This window comes from Plectropomus leopardus, chromosome 17 (genome assembly GCF_026936395.1).
Source record: "Plectropomus leopardus strain MGB_pleo_1.0 chromosome 17, ASM2693639v1, whole genome shotgun sequence".
Lineage (NCBI taxonomy): Eukaryota > Metazoa > Chordata > Actinopteri > Perciformes > Serranidae > Plectropomus > Plectropomus leopardus.
In genome coordinates, this window is record NC_142192.1 from 26,200,193 (window position 1) to 26,217,242 (window position 17,050).

Below are 17,050 nucleotides of genomic sequence, written 5' to 3' on the forward strand. Positions count from 1 at the left end.
TAGCTGTTTCTTCCTGTTTTCAGTATTTATGCTTAGCTCACCCTATCCCCTACTGGTTATAGTTTCATATTTAGCTGTTGACCCCTGTTTGCAGTCCTTATGCTAAGCTAAGATTGTATTCTTCTTTCATATTTAGCGTACAGATACAAGAGTGCTATCAATTTCCACAGTCTCCCTGCTAAAATTAGTTAAATTATTCCTTCAAAAAAAAGTTTACCAACATTTACCAAACGTCTATTTTAGTTTTGGTGAATGAAATGCTGGTGAACTTCCCTCTGCACTTCAAATTACCATGCAGGATCCCATTAGGCCGCCAGCTCCACACCAGATGTCTTTCAAACCAATCTGAACTTGATGGGATTTTCTCAGCTTGCTCTCTGCTCCAGGGCACAGTTATCTAAAGGGCCAGTGAGGGGTGAGGGATAATGACTCAAAACCACAGATTTTGGAGATAGGAAAACCCCCCGAGTGTGCCACTTCTCTGTCTGAAAGAGGCATTTAAAGACTAATTGCCTCAGTAAATGCATCAGTCTTTTTCCTTTAGCTTCTATTCACCCATGGAAGGAGTTAACTGAGTATGAACACTCCTTTTTAAGCTGCTTCACATAATAACAAACGTTTTACTCCTGGGAGCTGCCCGACACAACAGTCCTGTACTTTATGCTATGTAAGCTCCATAAATACAATTAGGGATTAAGCGCCTTGCTCAAGGGCACCTTAATGTAGATACTAAGGGAGATACTAAGGGAGTGTTTGTTGTCTGGTTTTCCCAGCGAACAACCCTACTTCATTTAGTTTTGCAGCACCACCAGCCAGTCAGATGGGCCTTGTAAAGACAGCAAAAACCAGTTTGTTTGCGTATTTATTGCTTCGGCTTCAGCAATAAAATGACTAAACTAGAATTACCGCCTCACAGTCGTATGCCTCCACAAACAAGTAAAGTTGCAGTTAGAGTTTACATCCATGTCTGTGGAAACGCGGATGCCTCACACACATCAATTAAGTATCCGACAAAATGTTTCCCTTTCTGCTCCTCAGATATGTTGTTGAATAAGGACCAGAAATAGTTTTTGCTGACCCTTAAGATGTAATAGTGAAGTTGATCATTGACCTTTTTGATATAAATTGTCATCACTTCCATCATTTTATCCTATTAGACATTAGTCATAATTAGCCTATGAATTCTTGGGTTATAGCCAAAACATGCTTGGTGAGGTCATTATGACCTTGACCTTTGACTGCCAAATTCTAATCAGTTCATTCTTGAGTCCAAGTAGATGTGCCAAATTTTAAGAGACTCCCTCCAGGCCATCTTGAGATATTGTGTTTACAAGAATTAGAGACAAAGTCACTTTGACCTGTGACCCTCAAAGTGTCAGAGCATCATTAACCAAATGTTAAGAAATTCCCTTAAGGTGTCTTTGAGATGTAGTGTTCACAAGAAGACGGACAAAATCACAGTGACCTTGACCTTTCACCACTGAAATATAATCAGTCCATCTTGGAGTCAAAGTGAACATTTGTGCCAAATGTGAAGCAATTCCCTCAAGATGTTTTACCGCTATAGCCGCTGTAGAGGCATGAAAATATCTTACATTGTATTTCAAACCAGTGAAAAACAGAGCAGTTGAAACCACAGTGCTGTTGGATTTAAATCTTCATAAACTCTCATCTTGTATCTTGGATTAAACTCATTTGTATCAGATGAAATGAGCTAAAAAGAGGATAAAATCTGATTCCTAATCTGACAGTAAACTACAAGCAAATTTGGATCAAAAATACATTTTAATACATTTTTTTCAGATTAAGGATTATCAGAGGCATGTAAACAAGAAACAGTGACTTCAACTGTTAAAGCATCGAAATGCAGCAAAGTGTCACTCGATTTCACTTATTGTTTCAGTGCCTTTTTTTTAGCTGGTGTCATTAATGCCTCACCCCTCAGTCACTGTGTGAGAATCAGGAAGCCCACTTTGAGGCTTTCTTGAACCCCCTTTAGCCTTCCGCTTTCTTATCCGCTCTGATTCAGCCGGTTCCCATGTGAAACTCTCACTGCCTCTGACATCGTTATCTCTCACTGTGGGCCCGGCCTCCCTGGCTATTGTCTAAGTGCACTGTTGAGGCCATTAGCCAGCAACACCTGTCGCACAATTACACCCTCACAATCACCCCCCGCTACCAGCTCCCTGCAACAAGTTCAATTGTGACCCCCTGAGGTCGACGCCGTCCCGATGGGAGCGGACCTGGATGTTCATGCTCATTGCAATAATTTGATCAAGGCTGGCAGAGGCATCCATGAGGAAACAAGATGCTGATTACAACTGCAGCTCCAATTAGTCTGAATATATTTGTTCTAAGAAATGAGAGACGAGTGTGAAGCTGATTTCTGGCCTCATGCAAGATCATTTTTGTGTTCTCATCCTAAACATCTTTTACTGTCTATAAGTCGGACTTACAAAACTCTTTTTTTCTACGCAAATTTGTCATAAATCACTCGTTTCAGCCTCATGAATGTGACTATGTCCCAACCAGATCGGAAGGAGTCGTTATTAGGCCCGATCAACGCATTTTTTAATTGGTCAGGATTGGTTACTTTGACCATGTACCCAATCCCATCCGTTGTTTAAATCCACCAACACAGAGGTGTCATAAACAGAGTAAGATTTGCTGCAGATATTTAGGTTTTACTGTAATGCTGCTTCTCCAAAAAGTAGAAACTGAGTATTTTTTCCATGTTCAGCGTAAGCTGCTAAACTTCTAAAAGTGAAATTGAAATTTTTGGTGAATTAGTTTTACTATAATGATGTAATGAGCCAAAGTGTGACTGGTAATGTTAAAGTTCAGCTATACCACTTTTTTGAAGTGGACTTGTCTGAAGACACATTTTAGTGTTTACCTAGTTATTTTATTAAAAAAAAAACAAAGGCTGCACTAAGTTAAATTGAAAGCAATTTCTAACGACATTTTAGTTTGTTTACTTGGTTATTTTATATTTACAAAATGCTGCACTAAGTGGAATTGTGATAAGAGCATTTTAAAAACATTTTTTCCATATTAATGTTCTTAATGTCGTATACAGCACCTTAAAATCACTCGTAGGTGCTACTTCAGAATGACCCTGTTCGTACGCATGTTCCTTGCATGAGGCTTGCTGTCCCGCTGTGATTAACGGCTACGTGTTTGATGCTCGGAGGAGAAATTAAATCACCTCACAGACACCAGAACAGCATGCATCACGCTCCTTTTGTCTCCGCTAATTACAGTGATCCCTGCAACCTGCTGCCAAATCAAGAATGTGCACACAATCACAAACCAACACGTAGACTACAACCACACTCCCACATAAAACGTACTGGTCTATCTGTATTTGAGCAGATGTGGGTATTAGAGATATAAGTGGTGGTATGAAAGAATATGTGGCCCAGCATCTGTCCTCTAAACTGCACTGAGGTGCTCATTTTGTTTCTCACGGTGGTTTCAGAGACAGAATCACTCAAACATACTCACACTGTGTGAAGCCTCGGTGCATATAATCAGACTGAACTTAATCCTGACGTCACCTCAGTACCTCATAGCTTTTCCTACTTTTATGAGAAGTGCTTATAATGATAAATATGAGGACCTAAACTCTCAATTCTTAAACTTATGTTTGAAAGGTCCTCTGCAGAAAATGACAAATTACTTCTGAAAAACATGTTTAAATATGATGGATTTTCATATGTTCTATATCTGTGATTGATTACTCTTTTATGTGGCACTCCCTTTTCTCAAGTGAATGCTAGTGGTGGAAGCTCAGCAGACTGCAGTTTAAGAAAATCTTCATCAATCTGACATGCAGAACCTAAATGCTGCAAAAACAACACAACCAAGAGAAGGAAAAGTGATGTTTTGTGTATTTGCATGTGTTTTTTAAGTTGCAGTGTGTTTAGGTTTGATGACGATGATGCTTTTATTATCAGATCAAGTCTGAATTTTTTACACGTGCAATGTCAAAATGATGAACATTAAAGACAGAATGCAAAGATACATACATTTAACAAGATCTAAGATACTTCAACATGCTTTTGATCTGGGAATAAGCTCCATAGTTAGTTTTAGGAATGACTGCTGCACAAACAAGTGCTTCAGTCTAACCTTATTAAAGTGTTGGACCTGGCCTGTATCTTCGATTTGAAGGCAGCAATTCATATTCACTGTTTTCAAGACATGACTGGGGTCTGTGATGAGTGTTGTTGGCCAGTCTGTATATGTTGTTAAGATAGGATGATTCATAGTGTTTCTCTGGGGGTTGATCTACAACCTATGTTCAGATTTTTGGAGCAGTTTTGACTTTAAATGGTTGACAAACCATTGTATCATGTCGTGTTACAATACTGTAGACCACTCAGAATCACAGAGGCAAAGAACAAAAGAGGATTTTTCTCCTCGCCCCAGAAGAGCTAAGCAGAGAAAATAAATGCTTTGTTTTGTCCTTCTGAGACAGATTCAGTGTGGTCTTTTCAAGATAACAAATGGTTTATCATTGCCCCCAGGTATTTGTGGGAAATACCTGCTTCATTTTTCCATTAGGGAGAACAATAGGAACGTTATGAGAGTCAGATGGTGAATTTAACACAATTTCCTCAGTTTTCTTTGTGTCATTCTTTAGGGGCCACGAAGGCAGGGTTTCCCACACATTCATTTATCTGTGGCAGCATGCCACAATTAAAAAAACATCTTCTGTCACAGAGTGATTTTATATTTTTGGAGCTGGACTGTTCAGTAGGAGCACTGCTGAAACATAGTTGTTGTTTGGTTATTAACTGCACCACAATCTCAGAGCGCAGAGAATACTCTGGGCACAGATGGAGCAGGAGAAAGTCAGGCACAGTGAAAGTAAACTTATCCGCGCATTGTGATGTGTCTGAAAGTTTGCTTTAATTCACTTCTGTAACAGCTGCTCCTCTCATGCATTGATCTGATATGATCTGTTCTGACCATAATGACCAATCAATTATCCACACTGCGTCTCAAACTCCTCAAACTGCTGCTGACGAAAAAGAACTAATAAAGTTATACCTGCATTGCATTCATGGACTCGCAAAAATGTCCAAATTTACGATACACAGCTACTGGAAAACATAGATTGTAATTTGGTGTGTAATAACAATCCTTTATGTTGATTTTTGTATTTCGTCCCTTTGGCTTAAAGTTACCACTTCAACACTTATATATATCTAAGCTTAATAAATTGGTTGATTTTGCAAATATCATGTTCACAACTCAGTAAATGAGAAGTAAAGCTAATTTCAGCAAAACATGAGTGCCTTAACCACCAGCTGCAATGTCATACTTAAACATCTATAGACTGAATCTCTGTGATTAGAATTAGATTAGATTAGAAATTCCCATTCAATTGCTGATGTAAATTCTGCAAACTGGTTTATTTCTGTTTCATTTTCAGCCGTAACTGTAACATGTAAAGATATAGAGTTAAACACAGTGGTCCAACTAAACTAATATTTCTGTTGTGTCTAACAAAAATATTTTAAATATAGTGTATACTAAAGCTTATATTGATGGGGTGTTTTTTAGTTGTTTTTTTTTTAGGTGGGGCTTATTTTAGGTTGGTTTATTAGGATTACTAACACCTTTTAAAAAGCTGTAATCACCACTGGCGGTCCACGAGAAAACTCAGAGTTTTGGTTAAAAATGCTGCAACAAACAGCGGTGAGTCTGACGACCACAAAGATCCCAAAAGGGAACACATTTTCACACACTTCGCTCTCACTGTGGTTTTTTTTATTTAATGGGGCAGAGTTTGTGGGAAATTAAACTTACAAACAATATATATGGAACTCGTGATCATTTTAATAGCACCTCGACCAGTAAAGACTGAGTCATGAGTCAGGGAGGATTTAAGATCTGATGGGTGATGTGAAACAGAAAACATCAGCCCTGATCATACTGAGCAAACATGTTGTTAGCTGTGATGGCTAACAGCAACACGCAGAGCCTTTTGAAGTGACGCTCCTCCTGTTGTCATGTTTTTCTTTGCTTCGCTGCATCACTGTAATCGCAGCAGGTGAAACTGACTATTAAAGCGGGCGTCAGATCTCTGGCATAAACATTGGTTAGTCACAACACGGTGACTCCGCCGCTCGCCATTGATCCTCCTATAAACACGTGTTTGCCATTTGTCAGTGGGCAGGCGGGGAGGGCCCCTTCTGCTTCATCCACAGACGAGCTTCCAGGAAGTTATCTGTTATAAGTCAGCGAGGCGAGAGGCGTTCTGCTGCTTCCTAATCTAAATGTGAAGAGTTTGTGGTCCTGACCTCGAATGTTAAAAAAATAACACAGGCTGGCAGAGGTCTACAGAGTCGGTTAGATAGTAAAAACAAAACCTTATCTTAAGATGACTGTTAAGGTCTTAAATGGTTTCGCTCTTTGCTGTATTTCAGACCTTCAAGGCCCATAAGAGCCTTTGAATTGCTTCATACATTCTCTTGAACAACATGTCTCAGGAAATAAGGCTAACTCAGTATCTTTTAAAATATACCGAGTGGGAGGGTGGGGGCGTATTTATATTTGCAATTTCAGTTCGCGCAATTTAAGGGTTAATGGAAACCCGCCTATTGTGGCATTGCCCTGGCGGTGTTGAACAACTCCAGCCCTGGACAGCAGTGGACTCATCTGTCTTATCATCTTCCCCTGTAGCACAAGTATATTTTATTCAATATATATTTTTTAATCTAATTAAATGAATCAGTCAAAATATTTACTGTCAGTTAACAGTTAAAAGGCTATTCATGAAAATCTCTAGTTTACTGCGATATAAAACAGGGAAAAGCAGAAATTTCTCAAAATTACAAAGCTGTAACCAGAGGAGGTTTGGTATTTTTTTCACTTTATTTGCTGTAATAATGCCAATGTTTTTTATGTCGATCATCAAATCAATTCATTAACAAATCGATTCATTCATAAAGATGAAGTCTGACAAACTTCAGCCTGTAAAACACCTCAAACCCAGAGGGTACGTAAGGAGTCTCAAAGATAAAAAGAGGTCTCATGCTGCCCTCTGCAACAACATCTGGCCCCAGGGAAGCTCTCACGGCCGCGTATGTTTTCGTCATTAGAAAGTGAGGAATCGTGCAAAGCTGAGCTGTCCAGCTTTGCACCTGGAGCTTGATAAACAGCCTGAAGACCCAGCTGTCTGAGCCCCTCCACTCTCTCTGACTCACACACCTCGACATCAACGGGGCATTTTTTCCACCAGCGTCTCGCCTGAACACAAACAGTGTAAACGTCCTGTGTGGAAAGCCTACGCTGACCGTCCAAAAATAAAAACCTTATGTAACTTCACCGCCGGCTGAAAGGGCCCCACCTTTTAGCTTTCAGTAAGCGCTCTCTGGGTGGTTTTGGCTGGGCCTTTCTGGGGTTCACATCAATCTAATAATAATGAAGGTGGCTTTGGCTAAACAAGCTCACAAATACTCAAATTCCCTTGCTACTGCGGCCAAACACTCAACCACACCACAGAGCAGAAACACAGTGTCCCCACAGCAACGGTCCAACTTTCAAAGGATGTTTTCAACCCAAACAAACAACAAACCTGCTCCCAAAAAAAAGTGGTACGCTCCGACTGTGAGAACATCACATTTCGGTGAAAAAACAAGGGCTGTACCAACTGTAACACGTGTCCCGGGGATGGTTTGCAGAGAAAGAGGCGAACCAGCACACTCATTTGGCCTCATTTCACATGGTTAAATATAGAAAATAATTATAGTAATGACGGTAATGAGGACCTGATGACTTTTTACGAGCCGTTCCTCAGAGTGCGGGTGAGAGCCAGTTCAAATAAATGGGCCGTGTGAAGGGTTCTGGGTAGGAAGGGCTCATGGGAAGCGGTTCAGAGCTCACAGCACATGGTAATTTCTTCATTTGGACAGTTTTCAGGAAGGTTGACCCTCTGATTACAGCCTCAGCCACTTGGCCGTGTATTAACGTAATTACATAGCAGTCTTGGTGAAACTTCACCTCCGCTATTTCGGAAAATGTCACAAGTTTGGAGCTTTCATTTAAAGCCAAGGAAACGTGATCCAAAACACTGCTGCCACACAATGACTGATTGATATCTTATGCAAGCAGCTTTGAATCAATCGTTATGACACAGTTACACTGGCACAAACTGCTAAACAATCAATAGCTCGTTCCAGGCTTGTGGCCTTCACCATGGTCATTGATTAGGGGCTGTTTGTTATTTATGAGAGGAGAGGGGGTGGTGCAAAATAGGGGAGGCATGTCAAATATTTTTTATGCACTCGGGAAGGACCAAACTTTTCCCTGACTTTTCAAGGACTCAAAATAAATGTTAATTTAGGGAGGCACAAGGAGCTTCGGGGAGGGTCATAACAAAACAAAACAACCAAACAAAAAACAAAACATAAAAAAGTCACACACAAGCCACCCCCTTCTCTTAAAAGAAAAAAAGAACAGCGTCTTAGTTGATATAAATCACGTAATTTGCTTGTTTTTTCTTTCTGAACGCACTGAATGGCCTAATTTTTGTTTTGTGATTTGGTGGTCAAGTGAAAATCTTCACAAACGTCAAGACACAGCACACCGAGTTCCTCGAGGCTGAGAGAAAAGGCTCCATTCATTCTGCATAAAAGACTATTGTATCCCCAGTGTAAATATGACACCCACCACCTTCCCCTCGTCTCTCATTTGTGATTCACAAGTTGCTGCAGTGCTGCGAGGAAATCTCCACACCCCCAAAAAAACATCTCAATAGCAACAGTGTGGCGACGGTCTGCTTGGCAGGATGTGATGTGCCATCTTGCGTCTAACCACACTGCAAGCTGTGACAAACCGCTGATGCTCAAAACATATCTGTTTGAGAGCTCAAGTGTTTGTTCAGTCAGTGGATGTGCATGACTAAAACTGGGTCATAAATGTGGAGTTTCCCCTAAAACAAAGCAAAAATAACCAGAATATTAGTCCTAGTGTGGCTGCTTGTGTTAAGCTAACATTTAAGTATGATATCATCATTATTTTACATTGAAGGCCTGGTCACAGTATAAACTGTGAAATATTTTGTGCTATTAGTTTGGTAAAGGAGATACTACTCGCAGGGATAGTTAGGGAGCTAACATGCTACCTCACAAGCCAGCCACTCTGGCACTTATCAGCAACAAGCTTTCTAACTTTATTTTGTCCTCCAAACTGTGCAGTTTGGTCCTCCCTGATATTTTGTTCAAAGAATCAACAATTATGGAGCCTGGGGACAATCTCATATAAGGTCCTTTGAGCCGATTTACTACCCACACGAGCCACACATATAAAATAAATGTTGGCTGGACATTTATCACTCAATGCAGGCTTATGTCTTGAAAAAAAAAAAAGTTATTACGATTGTTGCTGTATCTCTAACCGTCACCACTTATGTTAGTATATCTACTTGCCAGTTAAAAGAAAACTAATAAGGAACTATTTGATAACTGATTCATCTTTCCAATGACTTTCCAAGCAAAAACTGTAATCATTTGCTTCTTCCAGTATCTCAAATGTTGACTAATTGTGATTTTAGTCATATGTGTTAGAGGTAAACTGAATATTTTGGGGTTTGGGGCACGTTTGGCAAACATAACAATATGTTTCAATAAGTCATTTTGTGATTTCTAGGAAATTCTGATTGTCTTTTAAAAAAATTAACCTATTTTCTGATATTTTATAGAAAAAAATATAATGGTGAGATTAGTTAATGAAGATTCATTTGTTGTTTAAGGCGTCCGGCTTCCTCCAATCTTGTTGTGAACTGAGGGAACCTCAACCAGCAGTAAAAGTCCTGATACAATACAATGTGGGCCGGTAGCCACCATTTGATTAAGTCACAGGAAGTGATTTGCGCAACTTCTCAGTTCAGATGACTGTTCTCTTCCGCACTCTGTCCATTCATCACAGCTGCTTTATTTTTTTTACTGTCACATAAACTACAAGGTAACTTGACATGACGCCCTCCTCCTTAGCCTGTAGCACTTCCTGCCTCCTGCAGAGACCTCTTATCACTTCACATCTTGGACTCCCTCGCTCTGGTCCTGAACGCCAAGTACAGCCTATAATTAGGAGTGAAATCCATACTGGATATATTCCCTAAAATATGTATCAATTCTGTGAACTGGAATGGCTGCTGGGGAAACATATTGTGCAATGTTGCGTCTCATATTCTGCCAAGTCATTCTGGGACTGTGAATGTTGTGAAGCTGCAGGAAGAGAAACTGTCCCTCAGTTTAAAGACACGTTTTTAGCCACCATTCATGTTGCTGAAGCGTCTTTGAGCAAAGCTATGAACCTCTGTATGTTTTGGGGGCTTTGTTTGGCTGCTGACGCTGACCTCTGACCTACACAGGACAATTTACTGCACCTATAGGAGTCAAAAAATAGGCAAAACAAAAAACAACAGTATGGATGGTATTCATGGGGCCCCAGCCAAGAGGCGCTCAGTGCTGGCGAACAGAGCGGTGGATTATTTCCAAGCCTGGCATTGATGCCAAACGAGGGTACATGAGTGCATCGTGGTAACCCCCGGAGACGAGCGCTAATCCCCCCAGGGGGCATTAGCAGACATGTGAAATATGTTTCATGGTATCTCCACAGGGCCACATTGAATAGTTTTTACATATAGGAATAGCCAATGAGATGATATTCACTCCAGTGTCCTCCCGATTTCACGCCACGCAAAAGATCTCACAGACACAAAAAAGACAAACAACTGAGGCTGCCATCTTCCCCCTTTGACACATGAAGGGCATCGGAGATAAAAGGAGAATCTTTTGTTTAGTATTTAACATTTTTAATACTTTAATACCCCTTTGAAAACATTTAATGATGATGTCCTTTTAGATTTTGTATTTTCTTCATCTCTGTCAGAGGTTGCCCATGTGATCAGGGCTTCAGCTAATGCTTTATCTTTCTTATAAATTATTTTAAAATTATTTTTCGATGAGAACAGAAGATCCTGCTCACTGCACTCAGCATCACAAATTATTGGTTAGACCAAGATTTCTCTCCCTCTAGACTGAAACAAATTCACCTGCATCGAGATAGTTGAATGTGCAAAAGCCCCTTTTAATTTTTTTATTCTATAAAAAGTCAGTAAACTCTGAAAAATGACCTTGGAAACCTAACAGAACTAAAGCTATTGTCTTTAAAAGTCTTGATTTATTTTACAAATAGTCCAACACCCACTTACATTGATTAAAAAAAACCCTAAATAGTGGCATTTGAAAAGCTTGAACCAGAAAATATTTGGAATTATTGCTTTAAAAATACTTACTGGTTGCCAGTTCATGTTTATTCAATTAAGTGATTGTTTTAGCTCTGCATATAACAACATTTTGACTTATTTCCTGATACTTTAGTGAGGTTTAAAGGCAGTGAATTTACACAGCAATATCTTTTGTAGACCAGATTGTAGAAATATTTTTAAAAAATCTAAATATTGTTGCTATCAGTAAAGAAAACATTGGAAATTACAAACTATACTAAGAAAGTAGGAATACCTATCATCCCATCATTAAATAAAGGAAAGGAAAATGAATCAAGGGAATAATAAGTTAGAATAAAAGCAGGTGAGGGAGGACGAAAATACTTGTTTTATCCAACCAACCACCAACAATCAAAAATCCAAAGATATCCCATTAAATTTCACATATGACAAAGAAAACAGCAAATCTCTTACAATTGAAAAGCTGAAACCACAAATTGTTTGGATTTTTGGTTGACATTAGCCTTTTTAACACTACCTGTTCGAGGTGAGAAAATTGTGGCGTTATGTCATCTCGCCGTCCTGTATATAAGGTGCAAGTGCTGAACAGAGTTATCTCACCTTTAATGCAGCAGCAGAGATAGTAACAGTGCTGAAACAACATCTGTGTAAAAGGTACAGCCAGCAGGATGGGATCATAAACTGGTGTGATGTTTTGATAGTACCTTATGGATGCATTCCACCACGGGAGATTTTAAAAAGCAGCAGCTAGTTCAAAGAAGAACAGCAGCCGTAAATATCTGTATATTGGGAAAACAATATGGTCTGGAAAGTACTTACCCTTCGAGCAGACAATGAGATTAGCCGTCATATAACAGGACTGATAAATAACTGTTACTGTTAGAAAGTGCTGCCTACCCTTGTATTTTATGTCACACTGGAGGCGGATGTTGTGTTAAAACTGACGCCCATCACTCCTCTGTGATGCCGGCATGCTGTCTAAAATCACACACTGAAGCAGCATGATGCTGCCGTTGTTTAGCTCTGTGTAAAAACGCAACAGTGGCGTAAAGAAGGAACTTCATAGCAACTCTATAATGTGATCTTGGTGTAAAAAGGTCTATAAAGACTGAAACGATTAATTTATTATCAGACTTTCATGAGATATTCAGCCAGCTAAAGAATCTCTGCAGCAGAAACCTACCACCTTGTTTCTTGTTTACTAAAATAAGTAACTACAGGTTATGTGTACCAATTCTTTGCCGTAATAAAAAACACTTTTCTTAGCTGTCACGTCTCCTCTTATCTGGAGAACGACTCTCCACAGGGTCGAACCGAGCTGACAGAGGCCTGCTACATCTTGAGATGACCCTGCAAAATAGTTGGCATTCCTCTGGGTGGGTGGAGGGGGGGGGTGATTTCCGCCAAAGGTCAAACATGGAAATGATTATGCATTGTTGCTTATGTTAGGTAGTCTCTTTCTCTCTCACACTTTCTCTCTGTGGCTGCACCGAGCACACAATGTAGTCTGTCTCCCCGCTGACCGTTTTCAAATGTTAATGGCTGGCTCACGGTGCGAGGGCGCCGCAGGGGGGTTGAAGGGACTGCTATTCATTCTGGCTGGGGGTGAAGCTCTTCATGCTCGCTGAAAATCCTGCACAGGAGCAAACTTGGAGCACTAAACTGTTTTGAAAACCAACGTTGCGGCATGAAAATACCAGGACTTTTTAACTAGCAGTGGGATAGTAAATGGTCTGTGCTGAATTCAATCTCAGAGAGCCTGAGGAAAAGCTATTTCACTGCTTGATTGTGTGCGTTACAACTTCGTTCTCTTTTCGAAGAATACGAATGTCTCCTTCTGCAATCACAACAAGAAAAAACGGAGTATCCCGGTGCTGCCAGACTCATTAACAATGTAAAGGGGCACCTTGAAACAATTATGTGCATCTTCCGACACAACCTTCCCACGCACGATCGCCTGGAATGCTCTCATTCTCACGGGGCGCTCCTCGACCTCCAGGCTCCCGTCCCCTCCCCCACCAGCACGACCCAATACACCCAACTCTGTTTGCCCTCTCGTTCCCCCCACAACTTCCTCTTTTCTTTCATTTTCTGCAGGCCCTTTCAGCATCACAGATCCTCCTCCTCCTCCTCCTCCCTCTCAGAACAATGTCTGCTGCGCTCTCCTCCAACCCTCTCTGCTTTTGGACCAGTGCCTGGAGCCTGAGCCCATAAAAAAGAAACACTAAAAACACACACACACATAAATTGGCCTGAATGTGGGTTCACCTAATCACTCTTCACAGTGGTTGTGAAGCTATTTCTGCAACAGTTACGTCAGCTACAAAGGAATGGCTTTAAAGTTTGTGGAAGTCTCTGGGAGAGAAGGTAAAACTTTTTTAAAAACGTATTTTGCCCCAGAAAAGTTGTGTGATGACACAAGAAAGAAAATAAGTGTATTTTACAAAAATGTTAAACTGTTCCTTTAAACTACTTAAGGTATTGTGCTCTTCCTCCTCATGAACTGCTGGGCCTCACTGACGCTGTAAGAGATCCCTGTTTGCCGTCCCATCAGGGGGATTATATGCATTAGGTGACCTATGGAAGACAAGCCTTCCCTTCACACCTGAACACACGTTGGAAACCAGGAGGGGGGGTTGGGGAGCGGGGCAGCGCCTGGCCAGACTGCAGCGCCTCACCTCAGGGCATGTGACGGGACTTCTGTTGAAACATTACCACTCTGCGAGGAAAAGAGCGCTTAATATAGCTGTGAATAATTCATGGTGGCTGAGATCCAGAGCAGGGATCTGATAGGCCACACGCTAAACTTTGACACTGTTTAACAGATTGTTTAACAGAAACACGGATCTTTGAGACATGCAAGAAACTTGAACACACAGGAGTGACGCAGAATGTGTCATCTAATTTCCACCTTACGTTTCTCTTCCTGCCACCCTACTTTGCTCTGGCGGTGTTGCATAATGCAGATATCATAAACAAAGAGCGCTCTGCATGATTTCTATGCTTGCCTTATCTCTCCTGAGGCAAACAAAGACGTGGAGACGCAGTTCCACGTCACAGATATCCTTCCTATTGACAGATAACAGCTTGGAAACCACTGGTGTTGATCACGTCTGTTAACATCCACTGATCAATACTCTTGTTCAGGATGAAAACAGTGACCATGATGAAAGCGGTTTCCTTTTTATGCTCACTGGCCTCGCGCCAAAAACCATCACGCTCAACTGCTCTGGCTCTGTGAATTTAACCGGACAATGACTCAGTTGGGACCATGACGCAGACACACAGCGTTCACCACCCTCCAATCACAACCCCACCCTGCTACAGGGTGACACCAGGCCCACTGGAGAATAAGCAAGTCTGAGCCAAGATGGCCACTTCACAATTCAGAAAACAGCCACTGCCTTGAAAACCCATGAATCATCCAAAGACATTGCACAGTTTTTGCATGAGACTGCAGAGTTTTTGCTTCCCTAATATGGTGAAGCAGAGTTCAGACTGCAACACTTGAAGGCAACGAGTCTATTGCTAAATGCCCTGCATTTCCCAAATAGTTTTGAAGGCTCGGGAGCATTCACAAAGCAAGCAGGGGTCAAGACATGTCAACTTAACACAACAGTGAATCCTGTACGTCACGTCAACCCTGTTGTCAAGCTGATGATAACACTAACAGACATAACAGATCCTCTGATTGGCTGCGTGCTTAAGTAAAGGGCAGTCTGACAGCAGTGAGGCGATTTCACTAGGACATGATTCATTTTTAAGTGAAAGGCTGAAATGATCTCAGCTGGAAGCGGAAAGTATGACAAAACCGTCTTTGATGTAAGGATTCAACTTTGGGCTTCTTTTCCTTTTAACAGCTCTTATTATATTAGGTTGTATTAATTAGGGGTTGACTGATGCTGTTTTTTCAGGTAGCAATTATTAGTAGTTATTGAGACTGATAATGGCTATTTTTTTTCATTAAACATTAAAATAAAATGCATATACAGATAATCGGCAAAATGCCAATTATCAGCCTCAATAATCAGCCAGGCTGATAATCTGTCGACTACTAGCATTAATGGGATTGTTTCATCCGGTTTATGATGTTTTAGTAGTTTAACTCACTGGTTCATTGAAAGAAACTACATTCTTTCTGTTGATTTTCAAGCAAAACTGCTTAAAGTTTCCCTGTGGTATTAAAAAGATATCCCATTGTATTCAAACGACTTTGCAATCAAACTCAGGCTATTTTTCTTGAACCTCCTTCAATGGTTTGTTGTGTTGTTCCCTTATGGCTCGGCTTACTGGCTCTTAGGACGTGCCAACAATTGATTTCAGTTCATCTGTGATCATTGCAAACCGATGAATTGGACAGTTTGTGAAATATAATAAGTACTGAGCAATAAGTGCAGTAAGATGTACAGTTGACCTGGCCCAAACAGTGGTGCCACCAGAAATTTTTCTTACGGTGGCCAGCAAAACTGTTGGGGTGGCACCAAAACCAAAAGCCACACCTGAATTTCAGGAATTTGATGCGAGTTAAAAACTGTATCAACAGACTTCAGGAATCACATACTGATATACTTTAGTACCTTTAGCTGTAAAATGAGAAATCAGGTCTTAATACCAGTACAGTTGACACTGAGTTTCACAACATCCTGTTTTAATGTGTAATGTACCTTTAAATGTTAGGCAATTCATTGTACTTCATACAGGCTGTCCTTTCACTTAGAAAGACAAATACACAGCTTTAATTTTTTTGAGTAAAATATGGATTGAAAGGAACCAAACATTTATTTGAAACAATCATTCTTCAGTTTAGGGAAGACTCGTTGGTACCCAAAGAACCCATTTTTATTCAGATATCTTGAGGTGAGAGTTCAAGGTACCCCTTTGACCATGCCAGTTGCTCCCACAATAAAATTTAGCCTAATTTTAGAGCGTTATTTAGCCCCTTGTCTGAGCTGCTGTGACATGGTTGATCCAAATGAATGCCTAAGGTTGTCTTGTTTTACAAAGTGCCACTATCTTTAAGTGAAAAATGCCTTAAATTTTCTTTCGCCAGGTGTCACCAATTGTATCCATAGAGTTACTTGCCTAGCTATTATGGCAAAAAGAAACTTTCTAGCATCCAGGTTTCCTTGTGCACTGACTATGCAGTTTAGTGTTTTTTTTCCTAGTTCCTGCTCGGCTCATAGACTTTACGTTATGATAACGTCACAGATTTTTAATTTGCTCTTTATGGTTTGAGGAAAGTTTCACAAATAAATAACCTCCATAGATCAAAACAATAATTATAGTATGGGTAATAATTGACATTGTTTGCAGTCTTGTTAATGCCTCTTATACAATGGTTCCACTGAGAAAATTAAAAGCAAGGCTGAGCGACTTTTCTGCGGGCCTGATTGTATCACAGTGGCCCCCATGCCCCCCCTTTGGGGCACCACTGATGCTCCCTACTTCCAGCTTCTCAGTTCTGGGATTTTTTTCTTATAATGTGATATTAAGAGTTGAGAATCTTTGAGTTGACATTTAAATTGTTGCCAGTTTCTAATTTTTAAGACAATGTATTTAACATTTGACACAATAGGCTACTATAGTACAGTAATAGTTAATAGAAAATAACTTACTTACAGCCCTAATAAAACAGTTTTGAACTAAATTTTAAAGAAATCAAATACATCAGAATTATTAATGCCAAATCGCAGCTGAATACAGCAACAAATAAGAAAAGTCCAACAACCACCACAAGAGGGGATCACTGAAGAGGACATACGTGACACTAAGAAGCAAAAATAA

General features: G+C 40.4%; 1 protein-coding gene and 1 long non-coding RNA gene across 2 annotated transcripts in view; one reads left to right on the top strand and one right to left on the bottom strand.

Annotated features, from left to right (window-relative positions):
- nedd9 (neural precursor cell expressed, developmentally down-regulated 9) overlaps positions 1–17,050 on the bottom strand; it is a 38,626-nt gene that overhangs the window by 20,885 nt on the left and 691 nt on the right. The gene's annotated exons all lie outside the window — the stretch shown is intronic.
- Positions 1–17,050, top strand: part of LOC148186675 (uncharacterized) — a 55,082-nt gene that overhangs the window by 18,237 nt on the left and 19,795 nt on the right. The window lies entirely within an intron of this gene.